Consider the following 12,454-nt stretch of genomic DNA (forward strand, 5'->3'; position numbering starts at 1 on the left):
GGCGGAGCCCGCACCCGACGCGTCGGATCCGTCGCGCCGACGAAAACAACCCTATAAAAAAACAAACGCCCCATAAACAAACCAAACGCGCAGTGACAACTGTCAACCGTGTGATTTTCGCGCGTGTTTTTGACACTAATTTTTTTTTTCACGGCACTGGCCGGTTGTGATTGTGAAAAAATATGCGTAAAAAACTTGCCATATACAAATGGCAACTAAAAAAAATAACGTAGTGCGTTTGCCGTCAGTGGTAAGAATTTCGGAATGTGAATGCAGGATGCACAAGATGTTTTAAATGATGGTTTATAGTGGCATGTTTACAGGTTTTTACATATTGCAACGTAGTTGATGCATTTGAATATTGCGCATCCATTCACCCAGCTATCTCACCTTATTCTTTGCTTTTAAAATATGTGAAAGTGAGTAAGTAACATCCACAGCTTTTGTGCAAATATTTTCAGTGAACTGAATTGTATTTTTTGTGCATTTAAAACTTTTTATCTGTGCTCTTTCAAGTGTTTTTTTTTTGTGAATGTTTTTAAACAAAAGTTAGTAGAGTATTTATTTATCAGGATTTGTAAACAAAAATGTTTATGTTAATGAAATTGTTGTTTCTGGCGGGAATGGTCCGTTCCCCTCATTTTATGGGGTGACCTTCTAAGTTTTATGGTGTCTTCCCGACTACCGATAGTTTGCACGTTTGATTATACCTACTATATCTTCCTTAGCTCCTGGTAAGGTCATTTGTGTTGCCATTTTACTTGGATATAATGATTACGTGTCTGCATAATTCAAACCTCAACGTTATTGTGTGTATCTCTACCTATTAATGTATTTATAACAATCAATTAATTTCAAACAACGGTTAAGAATACTTAATTACATACTACTCAAAATAGAAATAAATGTTCGTATTCTTATCATTAACCTCTTTTTAGCCCCATGCAGGAATCGAACCTGCATATTTTTGCTCTCTTGATATTCAACCAACCAAAAGGAGTAATTACTCAAGTACTTACTTTCCAAGTACTAATTAATAAAACATCTTTTTCTAGATAGGCAACAGCTTGTTTTGTATCTGCTTAAGTTTTGCTTTAACTTAACTGAAATTATTTTATAAATATTAATAATTTTACAAGTCAATTCTTTTTCATGGACGTTTGCGTCAATTCATCCAGAAAAAAAAATTAAACAGGCAGTTTGATTTTATTTGGACGCTTTGTGGAGAATGCTTGCAGCATTAAGTCCACCATTTGTCCATTTTTGTGCATTAAAGTTTTTAAACAAAAAATATTATCATCGTAAAAAGTCACAGCTCATTTACAAAGTGGAAAGTTTGAATGAATCTTTCTTTGTATTTTTATTATTTGTATTCTTAGGCTGATTTGCACCATCTAACTTTGACCGTAACTATACTTAAACGATAACCTATGATTTTTGTATGGAATTTGACAGATTTTTACGTTTGTCAAAGTTAAAGTAAGATAGTGCAACCCAGCCTTAGTACTCTTACTGAGTTATCGGTGAAGTAACAGGATAAGGCAGCCGCAATGAAAATTTCCCTGAAATCGTTTCCTTAATTTCAAGTAATGATCTTGACAATGCGAAACAATTAAATGAATAGAGCAATTAACTAAATGCCAGGTAACCGAGTCATTGCCTCATTGTATTAAGTGTCTGGTTTAGTATCTGTCTTTAATATTTGTACATTGTGAAGTGAATAAAATGAATATGAATATGAATATGAATGCAAGTTTAAATTACTTTAGCAGAAGATATACATTGTACCTCCAGAAAACGATGCTCTCTTTATGTAAGAAAGATTAGATTAAATTTTAATTTAATAACTTTTTGATTAATAAAATTGACGTATTAACAGTTTTTGTGTAGGAAATACTTCAAAGGTTGAAAAATCAGCCCTAAATAGTTTCATTTCAAGTTGAAATATTTATTTCATTTCATATGTTAAATGCGGGGGTAAAATTTTCGCAGCTGGGAAAACCGCACTTGTTGTAAAAACCAAAAGATTGAAAGAAAAACAGACAAAACAATTTACTCTAACACTTACCTACTTATTTTTTTTAATAATTATTATTTATTTATAATCATCATTTTTATCGCCTGACACAGTTATAATCGGCCGTAAGTTACTTCAAAAAGCACAATAAAGCATGATTTTCCTTCTTTTTCCTTAATAAACATTTTTAAATGTGCTGCTTTTTATATGTCAACGTGAAATTGTGAACTCTGTCAGTTTATAATATAACGCGTTAGATTGTAAACTAACAGTGGGTTAGGTTAGGTTAGATTGTAATTTAACTACGTCAGATTACAATCTGACGGAATTCACAATTTTACGGTGACATAAAATATATAAACAAATCTATTCTCATTTTTCTGTCCGTTGGTGATCTTAAACTTAATAAAACTCTTAAGTTCAAATTAATTTTCTTGCTTGTAAAGCTATAAGACTACAAGTTGGAAAGGCCAGCCGTAGTTTTTCTATTACGCAGGCAGTTAGGGGTAAGTAATAGTCCGGATATGAAAATTCCCGCCTTTGTTTATGTCTTAAGTAGGGTTGCCACCTTTAAACAGGGCTTGTTCCCATGGAGCCATCCTTTGTTGCAGGAACTGTTTTTTGCAGGATCCCGTTTATCTATACGTGTTTTAATAATAATAACGTTCACATGAAAATACCGTTTGTAGTGTCCCGCAAAAAAACCGGCCCGTTCGAATTTGTATTCGAATTTCAAACAGTCCTGTTTTGCGGTATCCTGCATTAGTGAATCCCGCAAAACTGTATTGTCGTGGGTACAAGCCCGCCATTTTCTCTAGCTTTCATTAAATGGTTTGCGATAGAACGAGACAACATGACCGGAAATGGAAGTGTGGCATATAGTACATCAGATTATACATTTATGAAGTACCTATAACTATTAAGTATTCTGTTTATGTTACAAAATAGCCACTAACGATGCAGGTCGTTGTACAAGTAAAAGTTACGGCCACACGCTCTTAAGATGCATTTTGTGACGTCACAAAGTTTTTTCAGTTATAATGGAGTGAAACTGCTTAAAAGCGTTTAGCTGCTGTCTATAATAGTCAAAATGTATATTGGGTATCTCTTATTTTTTGGTGTACATTGTTGCAAGATAAACATTAGGTACATTAATCGTATTATTATCATAAGAGTTACCTGTTTTATTATACTTACCTACCTACCTAGTACCTACATTAAAAATCTACGTCCTCCTCTCCTCTAATGATTGCTGTGCCCGACAGGGTCCATACTGTACCTTTAAGTAATCTTAGAATCCATAAACATGTGGAATAGCAATTTTAGAATTTATAACTATGTCGTATTCACAAAAACATCGTATCATCAGACTGCCTATGTTCATCACGTAACTATAATGTATGGCGTTTGACCGATTTTTGAGGTTTGTAAAGTTTTTTTTTATCTTTATTTATTTGGAGGCTTTTGTAGATTGTTAAAGTTCAAATGGTGCAACTTGCCAAAAAGTTTATGGCAGCCCTGCACAAAGTATGTAAAGCTGTAAATAAGGCCAGTTAAGTAATAAATGGTTATAAATGAAGTGAAAGTGATGTAATTCCCGTGATATACCGCCATAAGCCAGGGAAGCCTTCTTGCCATGGCCTGATCCCTATCACATTATTCTTACGTCGTTTGTTCTCATCTCACATGACTTTTATTTATAGGATCGTTTTATCGATTTTTGTCGATGATTGATGATAATGATAATGTTAATAATGACAGATCTGAATGTTTATTTTCAGAGTGTACCAAAAATCTCTAATGAAATTTTGAAGTTCTCTTAAGAATTTTAGGCTGAGTTACGAGTAGACCATCTTAATTTAACTGTAATCGATAACTATAACCAGTGTTTTTTTTAAAGTTAAATTAAGATGGTGCGCCTTCGAATCTGATGAGTGTTTATTAATAACAGAGTTTCCTGAATTTAACTTTGTTTTTTGATAAACGAAAATATATAAATTTTTGTAATAATTCTCGTTTTTTTATAACGAAAACATGACATGACACAAAACTTAAATCAAATAATATAAATACATATCTCAGATTTCACGGTAACAACGTTTGAAAGTTAGTGTTTTTCTCAGCAAATAAGCTGACATTATCCCCACTCCCGTCGATATCCGCTGGAACTTTGTGTCGTCAGATAAAACTGTGACGTCACTTCCGCCGCCGAGGTGTGTGATCGCGGGAAACTCGTTCGAAGCTTTGTCTATGAGTTCTCTTGCAAGTTTGTACGTTTATTTACTGTCAAATGAAGCACAGTATATTTGAAAATATATTAATATAATATAACTTTATGAAAACCCATCATTCTGGTCCTGAAAATTAAATACAAATTAATATTGAACTAATAACTGAAAACATACTAATTAATTACCTAACTTCAAATTCAAACTTACTTCAAATTTAAAAATATCGGAAAAAATTACGAACGTATTTATAAAGGTTTGGAAATCCGCCATCTTCAGCAAATGCTCACGTCACGAACACTTTCGAAATTATAGTATTTTTTGTCTATGAATCCTCGCTCTAAATTGTGCAGGTAAATACGTTAGCTGCGATCGGAGGATCGAAAAAAAACCGAATATACTTATAAAAGATTTAATTAGAAATTAGAAAATTACATGAAATACTTATAATTAAAACAAGATGAGACCTAATCGAAGTATGATTATGGAATGATAAAATAATGAACTACAGTTTTTAGGAAAATGTCGATTGACGTCACTTTCACTAATTGCACTTCGGACCATTGCACTAATGTAGGGCAGCAAGTCAGCGATCTTCATACTGGGCGACAGCGTAATTCCTCCCCCCTTAGAACGGCAACTATTTTATCACGTTGAGTGAAAATGTTGCCGGGATCGCGTCATGATGTTGCTGATCTCCGGAAGGTGCTGGATGCTCTTCCTTCTTTTTAGTCTGGCTATCTTTCCTTTTCTTGTTGAAGCGCCGGTATGCGATGAAGATTGCAAGTATACTCGATGCAAGCAGTATCACATAAAATGGGATGGTTGTGTGATATACGTCGAGTGGGATGTCGGTGATATTGATCGGGGCTTCCATAGTGATCTTGTCCTGGAGTCTGTGTAGTCCTTGCAGGTCAATGGAGTTCAAGTTGATGTGGGATGCTATCCTGATTTGCTTCTCCGTGTCAGATGGGATTTCTGTCAGCTTCAGAGGTTGTCCTCTTATTTCGTCGTTGTCATTGGTGATGGTGAACTCTGTAGTTTTAAGATGACAGCCAACGGGAATCGTAATGAGGTAGCTTCCTTGAAGTGTGGTGTAGTCTCGTCTCCCGCAGAGGAGTTGGACTTTGCTGGGTTGTGGAAAAGATAAGACGTAGTGTTGGTCGTCCAACTTTTCCATGGCTTCTTTCTTCAGGGTGACCGTAGAGAATTCGCAATTTTCTTTCAGGATCTGGTTGACGATGAGCTCGTTGATGCAATCAGGTTTGCTGCGTAGCTGGTGGTGAGTAGCGTCTCCACAGAGATACCAGTTGCTGAGCTTCGGACATTCTGTCTCTATGTACATGAATGAAATCTCGTTTGTTGCTAGGAAAGGATAGGTCGGGATTAGGGCCTGATTATTTCTATTAGGGACTATGGATAGATGATAGAAGCTATATATTTCCCTGGATACTATTGGGAATTTATATATGAAAACTATCTGATTATCAGTGTAGTATGAGCCTGGTTTAATGACATCATAATATTGCCTAAGTTCAAGATTTAATACTTGTTCATTTCCATAGATATTCTTAAGTTTAATTATCATAGATTTAAGAGTGTCCACATCGATCATAGAGTGGTGTGTGCTTGATGCACGGATAAAAGCTAAACTATTTTCTAACCTAATTAGTTCCTGAGCAAGGTCTTCAACGTTTTCGCTTATTATAATTAAGAGTTGAGCAAGTCTGGCATATTTAACTAAACTATTTTCGTTGTATACATTGCTTTTCAATATTAATTCAATAGTTGTATTAATTTTATTCTGGTTATCTACAATTTGTGTCAAAATTTTGTCATGTTCGGATATCCATTCCTTATTAATGCTAATATGATTATTAAGTTCCGAGACAATTTTATCTTGGTTACTTTTAAGAAGATTAATGGCTTTATTGTATTTTATTGCATCAGAATGGTCCAGATTACCAGTTATGCTTTTTATAACGGATCCAAGGCCATCTACAATACCTCTTTTAACGCGGTTGGGTTCTAATGATTTTAATTGTACTGATACTTTGCCAAGCTTCTCAGTTAAATAGTCAATTTGAGTCTCATAAAGTAAGTGTGTATCGTTAATAAGTCGGGACTTGTAACTCGTCAGTTGGGTTTGTAGGGAGTCGACTTTTTCTTGTATGAGGTCAAGTTGAACATATTGTATAAATGTATGATGGTGAGTAGTCAATCTCATGGGTCCAAGTTTGTGGGGTAGTAGTCCTGGTCCGTCAGCCAAGCTCTCAAGTTTTATCTCTTGAGACCGAGTGATCCGAAGGATCATTCCTAGTAGTATCCTGTAACAAATTAGCTGTTTTAGGGATACGTTTCAAGCGGTTTTTAGCTATGGGACCGCGTTTTTTTGATGTGTAAATATGAATGGGCAAATCTGCTAATACTGTATCCTGAGTGTAGCGAGGGGCTACCTTTTGACGTTCAGCTAAAGGATTTTTAATAAAAATTTGTTGCTCGGGAGCATATTGTATTTCAGGTTCCCGGTTTTTATTTCTATTCTCTATAATGGCTGTTCTGTCTACTAGGGATTTGTTGTTAACTATATCGTAAACTATCTTCATTCGGTCCCTATGATTCTGAAGGTATTGCTGTAAAAGGTGCTCAGTTATGTCGATATTTAGGCAGTCTCTAGCGTCAAAATGTCCAGTAAGTAAGTCAAATGGTCTGCATTTTGTGAAACTATGTATCGAAGAATTGTAAGCTATAAGCGCATATGGCAAAAGGTTCACAACGGGTTCGTCCTTGTGCTGTAGTTTCAGGAGTCTTAGATGTTCTAGGAGAGTCAGGTGAAATCTCTCAATGTTACCATTATCGTTAGGGGAATGGGCTAGGATTCTATGGTGGTTGATCTTGTGCAGTCTAGTAAATTCTAAGAATAACTGATTGGTGAATTCAGTACCATTATCAGTTACTAACGTCACGGGCACTCCGTGGTGAGTACAATATTGCAATAAAGCCTGTAGTATACTGAGGGCAGTACCGTCACGCAAATGGTATGCTTGACCGTATTTAGTAAAGACATCTATAAAGGTGACATATTTTTCACTTTGTACAGTGAACAGGTCCATGTGAACTATTTCAAAGGGTTTAGTTGCAGGAGGCACAAGATTAAATTGAGGTCTAATAGGATTTCGGTCGTATTTGCCTTGACCACAGATGGTACATTCGTTAATAAATTTAGTGATTTGGTCCTTCATCTTGGGCCAGTAATATTTTCGGGATAAGGACAAATAACATTCATTGATGCCCCGATGGTTAGTTTTGCCATCATGATAGTGACGAATTATCTCCTGCTGGCGGAGATATTCCTTGACATTTTCTATTTCTGATTTAGTTAGTACTAGGTTCATTGAAGAGCCCTTAAATTTGTCCTGTATTATGGGGATAATGGAGTACATTGCGAGGGCGGGGCTAATGAGAAGTCCTGTCTTAACTTTGGGGTTGACGTATTCCTTAATAGCATTTACTAAGTCCTCTTCCAAGTTTGTTTCTGATAGCTGTATACTTGTTCGTGTGTGTGTGTCAAATGGTTTGGTCACAGTGGGTTTTCGTTTAACATCATTAACTATAGTGAGATGTATTTGCCTGTTGAATTTATTCAGGGGTTCGTCAGTTATCGGGATTTCTAGTATCGGGTGTTCGTGGCTAGTATGTACAGTCTCAGTGGAAGAGTTAGGTTTAGAGAGGGCTACCTCGGTCGGGTTGCCTAATAGGGAATTAAGTTCGTCAATTTCTTCCATTAATGATCTAGTGTCGCCTAGATGAATTTCTATTCGTGACAAAGCATCGGCATTGGTGTTAATTTTGCCTTTCTTATATTGCACTGTGAAGTCGTATTCGCTCAGTCTCAGTCGCCATCTAGTAAGACGTGAATTTGGTTCTTTTAAATTCATCATCCACTCAAGAGGCTTGTGGTCAGTCAGTATCCTAAATTTTCTACCAAATAGGTAGGGCCTAAAATATTTCGTAGCCCACACTATGGCCAAGAGTTCTTTCTCGATTGTGCTATAGTTAATTTCGCTATCATTTAGTGTTCGAGAAGCGTGGCACACAGGTTTGTCAGATCCTATAGGACCTTGGGATAATATGGCTCCAATAGCCACGTTTGAAGCGTCTGTTGTAAGGTTGAACTCTTTAGTAAAGTCAGGATATTGAAGAATGGGATCATTGGTGAGAAGGGTCTTGCATTTCTCAAAGCAATTTACGTATTCGGGAGTGAGTAGTATTTTTCTACCCTTTTTTAGACATTGAGTCAAAGGCTTGGTGGTACGTGCAAAATCGGGAATGAATTTTCGGTAGTAACCGAGGAGTCCAAGGAATTGTTTAATTTCCTTAGTGGTTTTCGGGATTGGATATTTTTGTATAGCGGAGATCTTGTCAGGGTTTGGTTTAACACCGTCCCTGCTGATTACATGGCCAAGGTAAGCTGTTTCAAGCTTCAAGAACTCCGATTTGTCCATCTGAATTTTAAAGTTGGACTCTCGAAGTCTTTGAAATACTTTTTCCAGGTTTACCATGTGTTCCTGGAGGGATGTGCTATAGACAATAATGTCATCGAGATACACTAGGCAAATATCGTTTTGGAGGCCTCTGAGGACGTTATCCATCACTCGCTGGAATGTGGATGGAGAATTTTTAAGTCCCATGGGCATTCGAAGGAATTCAAAATGTCCATGCTCGACATTGAAGGCCGTTTTAGAAATATCCTGGGGATCCATCTCCACTTGGTAAAAGCCGCTGGCCAGGTCAAGTGTGGTGAAATACTGGCATTTCCCTAGCTTGTCCAAGACGTCATTGATGTTGGGTATGGGATATTTGTCGTCAATTGTCTTTTCGTTCAGTTTGCGAAAGTCAACCACGAGTCGCCATTTCTGTTTGCCGGACGCATCTATTTTCTTGGGCACCACCCAGATGGGTGAGCTCCAGGCTGAGTCGGAGGGTCTGATGATGCCCTGTTCCAACATCTTTCCTATCTGAGTCTTAACTTCCTCTCGGTGAACAAAAGGATATCGATAGTTCTTAGCGTGCACAGGGACCTCGTCGGTGGTCCTGATCCGGTGTTTAATCTTATTTGTGAATGTTAATTGCTGACCGTCAATATAAAAAACGTCCGCGTAGCGAGAGCAAAGAGTGATTAAGTTGGCTTTTTCCTCTTCGTTCAAATGCTCGGTACGTAAGCGCGAGATGACGTCATCAGCGCGCGACGCTGGTTGTTGAGTGCGAGTGCACTCGATATTAAATAATTCAGCGTGCGCGGGGCTATCAAGTGAGAATATTATATCGTTTGCCGTGGTGTTTTCTATTTCTAAGTAGCCACGGTTATTAGAGACGGTTGTAAGGCACTCGTGAATGATGCAGTTACAAATTATCTGTTCCGGGATGAGCGCTTCGCCATTAGCCAAATCTAAGGGAACCTTAATTATTTTAGAGGACATTGCTGGAATAATATCCTCGTAAAGGTTCACGTTCCGTGAATTGTACATATGAATAGGGTTTGAGGCAAAACGGGTCAAAAGTTGGCTTTCTTTTAGATCTATTCGAGCTTCCCATTTACTTAATAAATCTAGGCCGATGAGACCGTCGAAGTAATCGTGAAACCTATATACAAATAGCTTCATATTATTTTTATCAAGAAACTCAGGAAAACACGGCAACGTTATAGAGTAATTATTTCTACTAGTTGCGTGTATGTTTGTCACTTCAAACGGATCAAAGTTTAAGGGATAATTAGCAAAGTATTGCTGAACAGCTTCGGGACTTATGAAGGATTGGTTTGCACCTGTGTCTATTAATAGTTTAAGAGGAGGATGAGCTATTTGAATGTACGGAAGTTGCCTCTGTGTTTGGAGATTAACTTCTATCTTTGCTTTTTTAATGTCGTGATCTCCTGAAAATCCTGCTCAGCATGGCTAGTACTTGGCTGTGGTTGATTTTCATCAGTCGTCTGGTATTCGTCAGTCGAATTATAATAAATTAATTCGGGAGTAGACTCGGGTAAGTCGCTAGTATAATAATCGCAATAGTAATTGTAAACTGGGTCATGATAAAGGTCGTAGTTATTGTAATATGAGTAGCCGTCGTCGTTTGTCAAACATTCGTTCACATTCATTTCTCGGCTTTTAAAATAGTTTGTTGGAGGTGGGTTCCCTGACTTAGTCCAGTCATGTCCAGTCAACATTTGGGAATGCGGCAGTGTCCTTGGGGTGAAACGTTGGACACCACTCATAGGTTGAGGGGCTTGAAACTGTGGTTGATTGTTTCGGGGTGGAAGGCGAAACATATTACTGCGGGGGTTGTAATTAGGAGGTGGAGCACTAAACATCCTCTGAGTATTCGTTGGGATACGCATGTTAGGTGCGCCTGGTGCTGGGAGTTTGAAGGGTTGAGGCGGAGGCCTCATGGGCTGTTGTCCTACGGGAACAGGCCAGTTGGGCACTGGCATCGGGAGATTATGCCGTGGAGGCGGAGCAAATGAAGGCAGGGGTTGTGTTGCCACTTTAGGGGTGGCATGAATCTTATTGGGTTCGTTACGTTGTTGGAGATACATTATATTGAGTTCCTCCTGGACGTATTCCAGGGCTTTCTCTATTGTAGGAGGGCGCATACAGCGTATACGGGATCCCAGGGGCTCTTTGAGTCCACGAACGTATGCCTGCATGGTGACCTTTTTATAAAGATCCCTTTTAGCCTGTACAGTCGTAGGTACTGTCTCGTGTAAAGTCACGTAAGTCATTATCGTACTGAATAAAGTTTGGCAATGATCGTAAAATTCTTGCGGCGTCTTGTTACTTTGAGTGGCTAAAGAGAGGTCATTGTACAGAGCCGTTTCGTCCCGTTGATCGGAAAAGTTATTGATAAGGGCAGTACGAATACCTAACCAACTATCAGGTATCCCGTTGGAATTGATTGTGCATGCAGCGGGTCCTGTTATTTTATTCAATATGCCATTTATTAAGCAAAGATTGGAAAATTCGCTGCCTGGGGTGTTACTCAAATATTTTACTGCTAACTGATCACAAACGTTAATGAACCTTGTCAGAACGTTGGGATTCCCATCGAAATCCGGGACTAGGCGGAGGGCCTTGAATATCGTGTCTGGTTCGTGAGACATTTCGTCAAACGAGTTATTTAAACTTTGATTTAAATCTATATTTCTACTATTATCTAATTGACACTGGCGAGCCTGACGGGATTCAGACTCGCGGAGACTATTGGCTCTAGGGTGATAAATCTTGAAGTTGTAAGATTAACACACAAAGGGTAATATAAGGATCTAAAACACTATGATAAAAGGAAAGCAACACGAGATCAATTCAAGTGTACTCACATATATTTCATTCTGGTTCTCTCCGTGAATCGAGTTCTGGATTCTCCTCCTGGTCTGCAGCAGGTCCGTAGATTCAGGATACTCGTTGATGGAATCTTGACAGCTTCCCGGGCGACTCGCGACGCGATTTAGAAAGATCTACTCCCGCGAACCGGCCCGCGAGTATCCTACCGACTGCGCCAAATACGTTAGGGGTCATCCATAAAGTACGTCACACGTAAAGAGGGGGGGAGGGGGTCGACAAAGTGTGACATGGTGTGACAAGGGGTGGGAGGGGTCCTAAGTTTCGTGACATCACATTTCAAAATCTAATATATCTAAAGGTACTAATCGCGTAATCTACTATATAAAAATAAGTCGGGTTTTCCTCCCTGACGCTATAACTCCAGAACGCACGAACCGATTTCCACGGTTTTGCATTCGTTGGAAAGGTCTCGGGCTCCGTGAGGTTTATAGCAAAGAAAATTCAGGAAAAATTTCAACAGAAAAGCGGGAAGGGGGTAAAACGGTATCCACGCATACGAAGTCGCGGGCGGCCGCTAGTTTGAAATATAAATTAAACTAAAAAATACCCCCACCACTTAAGCACAACTCCGTCGAAGTCGAAAACCTAGGAGAGTCTTAATGGGCAACCAATGAAGCCATTAAATCAATAAAATCTTTTGTAGGAATTATGTCAGATTTAAAATCGAATTCTACTGGCCTATAATGCCGCCAAATGCACCGTACCTCGCGCGTGATTTTATTGTTTCTATTTGTTGCTATTTTTTAGTTAATTTAATAATTTTTCGATGTGAAATTGCAAAACATGTGACGTCACACTAGGGAGGGGGGGGG

At 38.3% G+C, this 12,454-nt stretch overlaps 1 protein-coding gene across 1 annotated transcript in view; it reads left to right on the forward strand.

The window, feature by feature from the left end:
• The first annotated feature begins 209 nt into the window (after positions 1–209).
• The window catches only part of LOC135082356 (uncharacterized), a 155,652-nt gene continuing 143,407 nt past the window's right edge, over positions 210–12,454 (forward strand). The window contains exon 1 of the mRNA XM_063977144.1: positions 210–250. The gene's annotated coding sequence lies outside the window, so the exon portion shown is untranslated. The remainder of the gene's footprint in view (positions 251–12,454) is intronic.

This window comes from Ostrinia nubilalis, chromosome 21 (genome assembly GCF_963855985.1).
Source record: "Ostrinia nubilalis chromosome 21, ilOstNubi1.1, whole genome shotgun sequence".
Classification (NCBI taxonomy): Eukaryota; Metazoa; Arthropoda; class Insecta; order Lepidoptera; family Crambidae; genus Ostrinia; species Ostrinia nubilalis.